This window comes from Pseudophryne corroboree, chromosome 6 (genome assembly GCF_028390025.1).
Source record: "Pseudophryne corroboree isolate aPseCor3 chromosome 6, aPseCor3.hap2, whole genome shotgun sequence".
In the NCBI taxonomy this organism is placed as follows: domain Eukaryota; kingdom Metazoa; phylum Chordata; class Amphibia; order Anura; family Myobatrachidae; genus Pseudophryne; species Pseudophryne corroboree.
The window spans coordinates 778701311-778714474 of record NC_086449.1 but is presented as its reverse complement, the minus strand read 5'-3'; positions in this window follow the sequence as shown (position 1 = coordinate 778714474).

The window sequence follows — 13164 nt, the reverse complement described above, 5'->3', positions numbered from 1 at the left end:
AATGTCCAAATTACATAAAATGTAGAGATGTGCGGCGGGCACTTTTCGTGTTTTCTGTTTTTGTTTTGGTTCTAATTCCCCGTTCGTGTTTTGGTTTTGGATTGGTTTTGCCAAAACCACCCTTTCGTGTTTTGGATCTGGATGATTTTTGAAAAAAAACATAAAAACAGCTAAAATCACAGAATTTGGGGGTAAATTTGATCCTACAGTTTTATTAACCTCAATAACATTCATTTCCATTCATTTCCTGTCTATTCTGAACACCTCACACCTCACAATATTGTTTTTAGGCCAAAAGGTTGCACTGTGGTGGCTGTATGACTAAGCTAAGCGACACAAGTGTGCGGCACAAACACCTGGCCCATCCAGGAGTGGCACTGCAGTGGCAGACAGGATGGCAGATTTAAAAAATAGGTCCCAAACAGCAAATCATGCTAAGAAGAAAAAGAGGTGCAATGAGGTAGCTGTTTGACTAAGCTAAGCGACACAAGTGTGCGTCACAAACACCTGGCCCATCTAGGAGTGGCACTGCAGTGGCAGACAGGATGGCACTTAAAAAAACTAGGCCCCAAACAGCACATGATGCAAAGAAGATAAAGATGAGCAAGATGGAATTGTCCTTGGGCCCTCCCACTCACCCTTATGTTGTATAAACAGGACATGCACACTTTAACAAACCAATCATTTCAGCGACAGGGTCTGCCACACGACTGTGGCTGAAATGACTGGTTTGTTTGGGCCCCCACCAAAATGAAGCAATCAATCTCTCCTTGCACAAAGTGGCTCTACAGAGGCAAGATGTCGACCTCATCCTCATCCTCCAATTCCTCACCCCTTTCAGTGTGTACATCCTCCTCCTCACAGAGTATTAATTCAACCCCACCGGAATCCACCATCACAGGTTCCTGTGTACTTTCTGGTGGCAATTGCGGGTCAAGGTCTTCCCGGAGGAATTTATAATTCATTTTGATGAACATCATCTTCTCCACATTTTGTGGAAGTAACCTCCTACGCTGATCGCTGACAAGGTTACCGGCTGCACTAAACACTCTTTCGCAGTACACACTGGAAGGTGGGCAACTTAGGTAAAATAAAGCCAGTTTGTGCAAGGGCATCCAAATTGCCTCTTTTTCCTGCCAGTATACGTACGGACTGTCTGACATAAATACTTGGATGCGGTTACTCATATAATCGTCCACCATTCTTTCAATGGTGACAGAATCATATGCAGTGAAAGTAGACATGTCAGTAATCGTTGGCAGGTCCTTCAGTCTGGACCAGATGTCAGCATCAGCACTCGCTCCTGACTGCCCTGCATCACCGCCAGCGGGTGGGCTAGGAAATATCCTACTCCTCGCAGCCACAGATGCGGGAGAAAGTGAAGGAGGAGCTGTTGATGAGTCACGTTCCACTTGAGTTGACATTTTTCTCACCAGCAGGTCTTTGAACCTCTGCAGACTTGTGTCTGCTGGAAAGAGAGATACAACGTTGGCTTTAAACCTAGGATCGAGCACGGTGGCCAAAATGTAGTGCTCTGATTTCAACAGATTAACCACCCTTGAATCCTGGCAAAGCGAATGAAGGGCTCCATCCACAAGTCCCACATACTTTGCAGAATCGCTCCATCTTAGCTCCTCCTTCAATTTCTCCAGCTGCTTCTGCAAAAGCCTGATGAGGGGAATGACCTGACTCAAGCTGACAGTGTCTAAACTGACTTCACGTTTTGCAAGTTCGAAGGGTTGGAGAACCTTGCACAAGACGGAAATCATTGTCCACTGCGCTTGAGTCAGGTGCATTCCCCCTCCTTTGCCTATATCGTAGGTGGATGTATAAGCTTGAATGGCCTTTTGCTGCTCCTCCATCCTCTGAAGCATATAGAGTGTTGAATTCCACTTCGTTACCACCTCTTGCTTCAGGTGATGGCAGGGCAGGTTCAGGAGTGTTTGATGGCGCTCCAGTCTTCGGCAAGCGGTGGCTGAATGCTGAAAGTGGCCTGCATGCCCCTGTCATTTTTAAAAAAATTATGCACCACCAAAATGAATTGTATGTGCAAAACATGGGACATGCTGGAATTTGCCCAGATGTAATGCACGCACAATATTGGTGGCATTGTCTGATATCACAAATCCCCAGGAGAGTCTAACTGGGGTAAGCCATTGTGCAATGTTGTCCCTCAGTTTCCGTAAGAGGTTGACAGTGGTGTGCCTCTTACGGAAAGCGGTGATACAAAGCGTAGCCTGCGTAGGAACGAGTTGGCGTTTGCGAAATGCTGCTACTGGTGCCGCTGCTGTTGTTGCTGCGGGAGGCCATACATATACCCAGTGGGCTGTCACAGTCATATAGTTCTTAGTCTGCCCTGTTCCGCTTGTCCACATGTCCGTGGTTAAGTGGACAGTGGGTACAACTGCATATTTTAGGACACTGAGGACACTTTTTCTAACCTCTGTACATTCTCGGTATCGCCTGCCTAGTGAAGTGGAACCTAGAATAGATTTGATACCGAGGGCACAGTACCTCAAACAACTCTCTAAATCCCACTGAACTAATGGCAGATACCGGACGCACGTCTAACACCAACATAGCTGTCAAGGCCTCAATTACCGGCTTTGCACATTTTATTAGGGGTTGCACGACTGGAGTGGCGTGCCTAGCACCGCCTACTGGGCGTGTCTATCACCGCCTAATGGGCTACTATACACATATATATTAAAAAAAAGGGTTACACACACTCGGAAGAGAAGCTGCCGGGGGAAGTGGAGCAGGGAACTGCGCATACGCAGTATAATCCCGTGATTGGAAGCGCCAATCCCAGGATTCAAACCCTGGTTTTTTTGGGCCGGGATCCCGCAGGTCCCACACCCAATCTCGGGATTGGCCTCCCTATTCACAACTGGCCTTGCTACCCTCCGGTAGAAACAATAGATGCTAAGTGGATGGCGGCACTTGCAGGACTTTAAAGCATGAGTTGTCAACGTTTCAATTTATTCAATACATTTTCGTCAGGATATAATGAAAATTATTGTCCCGACAAAAATGTATTGAATAAATTGAAATGTTGACAAGTCAGCAGAGGAACGCAGCATGCTTTAAAGTCCTGTAAGTGCCACCATCCACTTAGCATCTATATATAAACATATATATATTTATATATACTTAAACATATATACATACTGAGTATATATGTATATATATATATATATATATACACACAATCAACAACTGGACCCCGGCACTGACGCAAATACTGCTCCGGTGCCTTCCCTTCAGGGCTTACCACCTCTGTTAGCATATATTACCTTGGAGAGGGCGGCACTCAAAGACTTGGCAAAATGACGTAGGTGAAGAAAAAACCCCGCAGGGCAACCTTTATTGTGACGTTTCGGGGACTAACCCCTTCCTCAGACCTGAGATCTGAGGAAGGGGTTAGTCCCTGAAACGTCACAATAAAGGTTGCCCTGCGGGGTTTTTTCTTCACCTACATCATTTTGCCAAGTCTTTGAGTGCCGCCCTCTCCAAGTTAATATATATATATATATATATATATATACACACACACACACACACACACACACACACACACACACACACACACACAGACACTTTTGAATACATGTAAGCTGCCTTACTTTTATCAAAAATAGACGTCATCATGCACTGGTCCGCCCCTGCATTTTGTGGTGGAGGGTAGCAGGGTCCGGGCTCAGTGGTGGCACAGTGCCGGGAGTCTCACTGACTCCGCAAAGGACCATGGGAGGAGGAGTTGCTGCAGCCGGGCATGCGCAGCAGCCCTCCTCCCGGAGCGGCCGCCATACTTCTTAGGGGCTATCATACATACGCTGACTACAGTGCCCCAACAGTCACAGTGCTGGCGCCGCAGCCCGCAGTGCACCCGCTCTGGCGCTACCGCACGCGGCTCTGCTTAGATGTGCGACTGCAGAGCCGCTGCCGGCGCCACATCTTCTAATCGGCAGCACAACAGTTCAGGCGCGAGACGTGCGGGGGGTGCCGGACATTAGGGGGTGCCTGTGCGCACCAGGCACCCCCCGTGCGCACGCCTATGACTGCTGTCATATTTCATCTTCCTCACAAAGGACTGTTGGACAGTCAATTGCTTAGTTAAGGTAGTACAAGTGGTCTTCCGACTTCCCCTCTGGGATGACGATCGACTCCCAGCAGCAACAACAGCAACGGCAGCAACAGCAGGCGTACCACTCAAGGATCCTCCAGAGGAATCCCGTTAGGAGAGGACTCCTCAGTCTTGTCAGTGACATGGCCTACAGGACTACTGACGTTCCTGACTGAGGAGGAAGTTGACTTTGAGGGAGTTGGTGGTGTTGCTTGCAGGAGCTTGGGTACAAGAGGAAAAAGGGATGTAGGTGTCAGTGGACAGCTTACGCTCTTACCCAAAGTTTCGCAACTTGACACTGACTTCTGATGAATGCGCAGCAGGTGATGTGTAAGAGAGGATGTTCCTAGGAGGTTAGCATCCTTACCCCTACTTATTAAAGATTGACAGAGGCAACACAAGGCTTGACACCTGTTGTCCGGATTTGTGGAGAAATAATTCCACACCGAAGAGGTGGCTTTTTTAGTATTTTGCCCAGGCATCACAATGGGATTCTTCTTCCCACGGACAACAGTTGTCTCCCCCGGTGCCTGATTTAAACAAACCGCATCACCATCAGAATCCTCATCGTCAACTTCTTCCTCAGCGACAGCAACACCCATGTCCTCATCCTGGTGTACTTCAACAGTGACATCTTCAATTTGAATATCAGATACTGGACTGTGGGTGCTACTTCCAGCACTTGCAGAGGGCGTGCAACTGGTGGAAGGAGCCACCTCTTCCCGTCCAGTGTTGGGAAGGTCAGGCATCACAACCGCCGACACACTTGGACTCTCCTTGGGGATTTGTGATAGAACTTAGAACGCAAAGTTCTTTGCTGTGCTTTTTCCAGCTTAACTCTTATAATTTTTCTAAAGGGAGGATGAGGGCTTCCATCGTCATGTGAAGCTGAACCACTAGTCATGAACATAGGCCAGGGCCTTAGTCGTTCCTTGCCACTCCGTGTCGTAAATGGCTTATTAGCAAGTTTACGTTTCTCCTCATACCATTTAAATTTCTTATTTTTTGGTCTTTTTACTAAACTTTGGCTTTTTGGATTTTACATGCCCTCTACTATCACATTGGGCATCAAACTTGGCAGACGACGTTGATGGGATTTCATCGTCTATGTCATGACTAGTGGCAGCAGCTTCAGCACTAGGAGGAAGTGGTTCTTGATCTTTCCCTATTTTATCCTCCAAATTTTTGTTTTCCATTATTTTTCTGGAGTTATATAACAATATGCTGTACAGGAGAGCGTACCTCTACACCACACAGGGCAAACCCTGTGAAAATTATTTGGATTAAATATTAATAACCCCTTTTTTTTGTAGTAAATAATATACAGCACAGGACAGCACCACTGGACTGGATTTAAAGTATACGGAATTATATGGACTTATATGGAATTATATGGCAGGATCACTGTACTTATACGCCAGTACCACAGAAATTATACAGCAGGATCACTGGAATTATACGGCAGTACCACTGGATTTATACGGCAGTACCACTGGACATATACGGCAATATCACTGGATTTGATTTATAAGCTAGTACCACTGGAATTATACGGCAGGATCACTGGACTTATACACCAGTACTACTGGAATTATATGGCAGGATCACTGGATTCATACGCCAGTGCCACTGGAATTATACGGCAGGATCACTGGATTTATACACCAGTACCACTGGAATTATACGGCAGGATCATTGGAATTATACGGCAGGATCACTGGACTTATGCGGCAGGATCACTGCAATTATACGGCAGGATCACTGGAATTTTACGGCAGTATCACTGGAATTATACGGCAGGATAACTGGATTTATACACCAGTACCACTGGAATTATACGGCAGGATTAGTGGATTTATACGCCAGTACCACTGGAATTATACGGCAGGATCACTGGATTAATACGGCAGTACCACTGGACATATACGGCAGTATCAATGTACATATACGCCAGTATCACTGGAATATATGGCAGTACCACTGGACATATACAGCAGCACAGGGACACCATCTCTGGACTGTTGCAGGACAACACAGCACCACTGCAATGGACTGGACTTATACAGCAGCACTGGACATATGGCAGCAGAGGACACCACCACTGTGACTGGACTGATGCAGCACAAGACACCACCACTGGACTGATGCAGCACAACACAGCACCACTGGACTGGACTTACACAGCAGCACTGGACATATGGCAGCAGAGGACACAACCACTGTGACTGGACTGATGCAGCACAACACAGCACCACTGGACTGGACTTATACAGCAGCACTGGACATATGGCAGCAGAGGACACAACCACTGTGACTGGACTGATGCAGCACAAGATACAGACACGGAGGACACTGAGGACGGAGACACGTCCTCTCTCTACACTCTCCAATGCCGGAGTGAAAATGGCGGCGACGCGCGGTGACTTATATGGAATCCAAACCCCACGAGAATCCGACAGCGGGATGATGACGTTTTGCCTCGTTCTGTTTTCCTAGTCAGGCGGGAAAACCCGAGCCGGGCTCGGATCCGGGCTCGGGTGGTGAAATTCGGGGGGGTTCGGTTCTCTGAGGACCGAACCCGCTCATCTCTAATAAAATGTATATCAAGACAAAAAAAAAGAAGGTGCAGAACAAAACAAACACATTCACAACACTGAGGCGTTTGAATAAACAATTCAGAAATCACAATAATAAGAATTTACTCACCGGTAATTCTATTTCTCGTAGTCCGTAGTGGATGCTGGGAACTCCGTAAGGACCATGGGGAATAGCGGCTCCGAAGGAGGCTGGGCACTCTAGAAAGATCTTAGACTACCTGGTGTGCACTGGCTCCTCCCACTATGACCCTCCTCCAAGCCTCAGTTAGGTACTGTGCCCGGACGAGCGTACACAATAAGGAAGGATTTTGAATCCCGGGTAAGACTCATACCAGCCACACCAATCACACCGTACAACTCGTGATATGAAACACAGTTAACAGTATGAAACAATAGAGCCTCTCAACAGATGGCTCAACAATAACCCGATTTAGTTAACAATAACTATGTACAAGTATTGCAGATAAACCGCACTTGGGATGGGCGCCCAGCATCCACTACGGACTACGAGAAATAGAATTACCGGTGAGTAAATTCTTATTTTCTCTAACGTCCTAGTGGATGCTGGGAACTCCGTAAGGACCATGGGGATTATACCAAAGCTCCCAAACGGGCGGGAGAGTGCGGATGACTCTGCAGCACCGAATGAGAGAACTCCAGGTCCTCCTCAGCCAGGGTATCAAATTTGTAGAATTTTGCAAACGTGTTTGCCCCTGACCAAGTAGCTGCTCGGCAAAGTTGTAAAGCCGAGACCCCTCGGGCAGCCGCCCAAGATGAGCCCACCTTCCTTGTGGAATGGGCATTGACAGATTTTGGCTGTGGCAGGCCTGCCACAGTATGTGCAAGCTGAATTGTACTACAAATCCAACGAGCAATAGTCTGCTTAGAAGCAGGAGCACCCAGCTTGTTGGGTGCATACAGGATAAACAGCGAGTCAGATTTTCTGACTCCAGCCGTCCTGGAAACATATATTTTCAGGGCCCTGACAACGTCTAGCAACTTGGAGTCCTCCAAATCCTTAGTAGCCGCAGGCACCACAATAGGCTGGTTCAGGTGAAACGCTGACACCACCTTAGGGAGAAACTGGGGACGAGTCCTCAATTCTGCCCTATCCATATGGAAAATCAGATTAGGGCTTTTACATGATAAAGCCGCCCACTCTGACACTCGCCTGGCTGAAGCCAAGGCCAATAACATGACCACTTTCCACGTGAGATATTTCAGATCCACGGTTTTTAGTGGCTCAAACCAATGTGATTTTAAGAAACTCAACATCACGTTGAGATCCCAAGGTGCCACAGGAGGCACAAATGGGGGCTGAATATGCAGCACTCCTTTCACAACTGTCTAAACTTCAGGTACTGAAGCTAGTTCTTTTTGAAAGAAAATCGACAGAGCCGAGATCTGTACCTTAATGGAGCCCAGTTTTAGGCCCATATTCACTCCTGCTTGCAGGAAATGCAGAAATCGACCTAGTTGAAATTCCTCTGTTGGGGCCTTTTTGGCCTCGCACCATGCAACATATTTCCGCCATATGCGTTGATAATGCTTTGCCGTAACATCTTTCCTGGCTTTAATAAGCGTAGGAATGACTTCCTCCGGAATGCCCTTTTCCTTCAGGATCCGGCGTTCAACCGCCATGCCGTCAAACGCAGCCGCGGTAAGTCTTGGAACATACAGGGGCCCTGCTGCAGCAGGTCCTGTCTGAGCGGCAGAGACCACGGGTCCTCTGAGATCATCTCTTGAAGTTCCGGGTACCACGCTCTTCTCGGCCAATCCGGAACCACGAGAATTGTGTTTACTCCTCGCTTTCTTATTATTCTCAATACCTTTGGTATGAGAGGTAGAGGAGGGAACACATAAACTGACTGGTACACCCACGGTGTCACTAGAGCGTCCACAGCTATCGCCTGAGGGTCTCTTGACCTGGCGCAATAGTTCTCTAGTTTTTTGTTTAGGCGGGACGCCATCATGTCCACCTGTGGACGACCCCATTGATTTACAATCATTTGGAAGACTTCTGGATGAAGTCCCCACTCTCCCGGGTGGAGGTCGTGCCTGCTGAGAAAGTCTGCTTCCCAGTTGTCCACTCCCGGGATGAACACTGCTGACAGTGCTAGTACATGATTCTCCGCCCATCGGAGAATTTTTGTGGCTTCTGCCATCGCCGTCCTGCTTCTTGTGCCGCCCTGTCGATTCACATGGGCGACTGCCGTGATGTTGTCTGACTGGATCAGCACCGGCTGGTGTAGAAGCAGGGATTTTGCTTGACTTAGGGCATTGTAAATGGCCCTTAGTTCCAGAATATTTATGTGAAGGGCAGTCTCCTGACTTGACCATAGTCCTTGGAAATTTCTTCCCTTTGTGACTGCCCCCCAGCCTCGTAGGCTGGCATCCGTGGTCACCAGGACCCAGTCCTGTATGCCGAATCTGCGGCCCTCCAGAAGATGAGCACTGTGCAGCCACCACAGAAGAGACACCCTGGTTCGTGGAGACAGGGTTATTAAACGATGCATCTGAAGATGCGATCCGGACCACTTGTCCAACAGGTCCCACTGAAAAATCCTGGCATGGAACCTGCCGAATGGAATTGCTTCGTAAGAAGCTACCATCTTTCCCAGGACCCGCGTGCAGTGATGCACCGATACCTGTTTTGGTTTTAGGAGGTCTCTGACTAGAGAAGACAACTCCCTGGCTTTCTCCTCCGGGAGAAACACTTTTTTCTGGGCCGTGTCCAGAATCATTCCCAGGAACATTAGACGTGTCGTGGGGACCAGCTGTGACTTTGGGATATTCAGAATCCAGCCGTGCTGGCTCCGCACTTCCTGAGATAGTGCTACTCCCACTAACAACTGTTCCTTGGATCGTGCCTTTATTAGGAGATCGTCCAAGTATGGGATAATTAAAACTCCCTTTTTTCGAAGGAGTATCATCATTTCCGCCATAACCTTGGTAAATACCCTCGGTGCCGTGGAGAGTCCAAACGGCAGCGTCTGGAATTGGTAATGGCAGTCCTGTACCACAAATCTGAGGTACTCCTGGTGAGAATTGTAAATGGGGACATGCAGGTAAGCATCCTTGATGTCCAGGGATACCATGTAATCCCCCTCGTCCAGGCTTGCAATAACCGCCCTGAGCGATTCCATCTTGAACTTGAATTTTTTTATGTATGTGTTCAAGGATTTCAAATTTAAAATGGGTCTCACCGAACCGTCCGGTTTCGGCACCACAAATAGTGTGGAATAGTAACCCCGGCCTTGTTGAAGTAGGGGTACCTTGATTATCACCTGCTGGGAATACAGCTTGTGAATCGCTGCTAGCACCGCCTCCCTGTCTGAGGGAGCAATCGGCAAGGCGGATTTTAGGAAACGGCGGGGTGGAGTCGCCTCGAATTCCAGCCTGTATCCCTGAGATACTATTTGAAAGATCCAGGGATCCACCTGTGAGCGGGCCCACTGATCGCTGAAATTCCTGAGGCGGGCCCCCACCGTACCTGGCTCCGCCTGTGAAGCCCCACCGTCATGCGGCGGACTTGGAAGAGGAAGCGGGGGAGGACTTTTGTTCCTGGGAACCTGCTGTTTGCTGCAGCCTTTTTCCCCTGCCTCTGCCTCTTGACAGAAAAGACCCTCCTTTTCCCCGCTTGTTTTTCTGGGACCGAAAGGACTGAACCTGATAAAATGGCGCCTTCTTAGGCTGTGAGGGGACATGGGGTAAAAATGCTGACTTCCCAGACGTTGCTGTGGAAACTAGGTCGGAGAGACCATCCCCAAATAATTCCTCCCCCTTATAAGGCAAGACTTCCATGTGCCTTTTGGAATCTGCATCTCCAGTCCACTGGCGAGTCCATAAGCATCTCCTAGCAGAGATAGATAATGCACTTATTTTAGATGCCAGCCGGCAGATTTCCCTCTGTGCATCTCTCATGTATAAGACTGAGTCTTTTATATGGTCAATTGTTAGCAGGATCGTGTCTCTGTCTAACGTGTCAATATTTTCTGACAGTTTATCTGACCACGCAGCGGCAGCACTGCACATCCATGCTGACGCAATAGCTGGTCTGAGTATAATGCCTGAGTGTGTATATACAGACTTCAGGATCGCCTCCTGCTTTCTATCAGCAGGTTCCTTAAGGGCGGCCGTATCCTGGGACGGTAGTGCCACCTTTTTAGACAAACGTGTGAGCGCTTTATCCACCCTCGGGGGTGTTTCCCAACGTAACCTATCCTCTGGCGGGAAAGGGAACGCCATTAGTAGCTTCTTAGGAATTACCAATTTCTTATCAGGGGAAGCCCACGCTTCTTCACACACTTCATTTAATTCATCTGACGGGGGAAAAACTACAGGTAGTTTTTTCTCCCCAAACATAATACCCTTTTTTGTGGTACCTGGATGTAAATCAGAAATATTTAACACCTCTTTCATTGCCTCAATCATGCAGTGAATGGCCTTAACGGGCATTAAATTTGACTCATCGTCGTCGACACTGGTGTCAGTATCCGTGTCGACATCTACTTGTGCCACCTGAGATAACGGGCGTTTCAGAGCCCCTGATGACTTTTGAGACACCTGGACAGGCATGAGCTGAAGACTCGGCTGTCCCACAGTCGGCATGTCGTCAAATTTTTTATGTAAGGAGTCTATACGTGCACTCATTTCCTGCCATAATACCATCCACTCAGGTGTCTGACCCCCAGGGGGTGACATCCCTGCTAAAGGCATCTGCTCCCCCTCCACATCATTATCCTCCTCAAACATGTCGACACAGCCGTACCGACACACTCCACACACACAGGGAATGCTCAAATAGAGGACAGGACCCACAAAAGCCCTTTGGGGGGACAGAGTAAGAGTATGCCAGCACACACCAGAGCGCTATATATATACAGGGACTAACTGAGTTATGTCCCTAATAGCTGCTTTTTATATAATATACTGTATACAGTGCCAATTTTAATGCCCCCCCTCTCTTTTCCCTCTTACTGTACTGTAGAATTGCAGGGAAGAGCCAGGGAGCTTCCTTCCAGCCGAGCTGTGAGGGAAAAATGGCGCCAGTGTGCTGAGGAGATAGGCTCCGCCCCTTTTTCGCGGCCTATTCTCCCGCTTTCTATGGGATTCTGGCAGGGGTATTTACCTCATATATAGCCCCAGGGGCTATATATTGAGGTATTTTAGCCAGCCAAGGTGTTTTTATTGCTGCCTCAGGGCACACCCCCCCAGCGCCCTGCACCCTCAGTGACCGGAGTGTGAAGTGTGTATGAGGAGCAATGGCGCACAGCTGCAGATGTCTTCATGCCGCCGATTTTCCGGACCATCTTCTTGCTTCTGGCTCTGTAAGGGGGACGGCGGCGCGGCTCCGGGACCGAACATCAAGGCTGGGCCTGCGGTCGATCCCTCTGGAGCTAATGGTGTCCAGTAGCCTAAGAAGCCCAATCCGGCTGCAAGCAGGCGAGTTCGCTTCTTCTCCCCTTAGTCCCTCGCTGCAGTGAGCCTGTTGCCAGCAGGTCTCACTGAAAATAACAAATTCTAAGACTATAACTTTCTAAGAGCTCAGGAGAGCCCCTAGTGTGCATCCAACCTCGGCCGGGCACGAAATCTAACTGAGGCTTGGAGGAGGGTCATAGTGGGAGGAGCCAGTGCACACCAGGTAGTCTAAGATCTTTCTAGAGTGCCCAGCCTCCTTCGGAGCCCGCTATTCCCCATGGTCCTTACGGAGTTCCCAGCATCCACTAGGACGTTAGAGAAAAACCATTATCATCACTGTTCCAGGAGCAGATGACACAGTACTGTAACTTATTTCAGAAACTACATGTGCAGGGTAAGCATCTGTTTAAAGTTGATGGAAGTAATCAATGTACACAAATGTGTTTTATGCAAAAAAAATTGGCACCTATCAAGTTTCTGATGATGTTTAGGTCGTGCTGCATGGTGTCATTGGGCACAGGTGGGGCTGCATAGTACCAGTGTACACAGGGTGAGGGCACAGGAGGGATGCATGGTGTCACTGGCACAGGTGGGGCTGCATAGTACCAGTGTACATAGGGTGGGGGCACAGGAGGGATGCATGGTGTCAGTGGGCTGCATAGTACCAGTGTACACTGGGTGAGGGCACAGGAGGGATGCATGGTGTCAGTGGGCACAGGTGGGCTGCATAGTAACAGTGTACATAGGGTGGGGGCACAGGAGGGATGCATGGTGTCAGTGGGCTGCATAGTACCAGTGTACACAGGGTGAGGGCACAGGGGGATGCATGGTGTCACTGGGCACAGGTGGGGCTGCATAGTAACAGTGTACACAGGGTGAGGGCACAGGAGGGATGCATGGTGTCAGTGGGCACAGGTGGGCTGCATAGTAACAGTGTACACAGGGTGAGGGCACAGGAGGGATGCATGGTGTCAGTGGGCACAGGTGGGCTGCATAGTAACAGTGTACACAGGGTGAGGG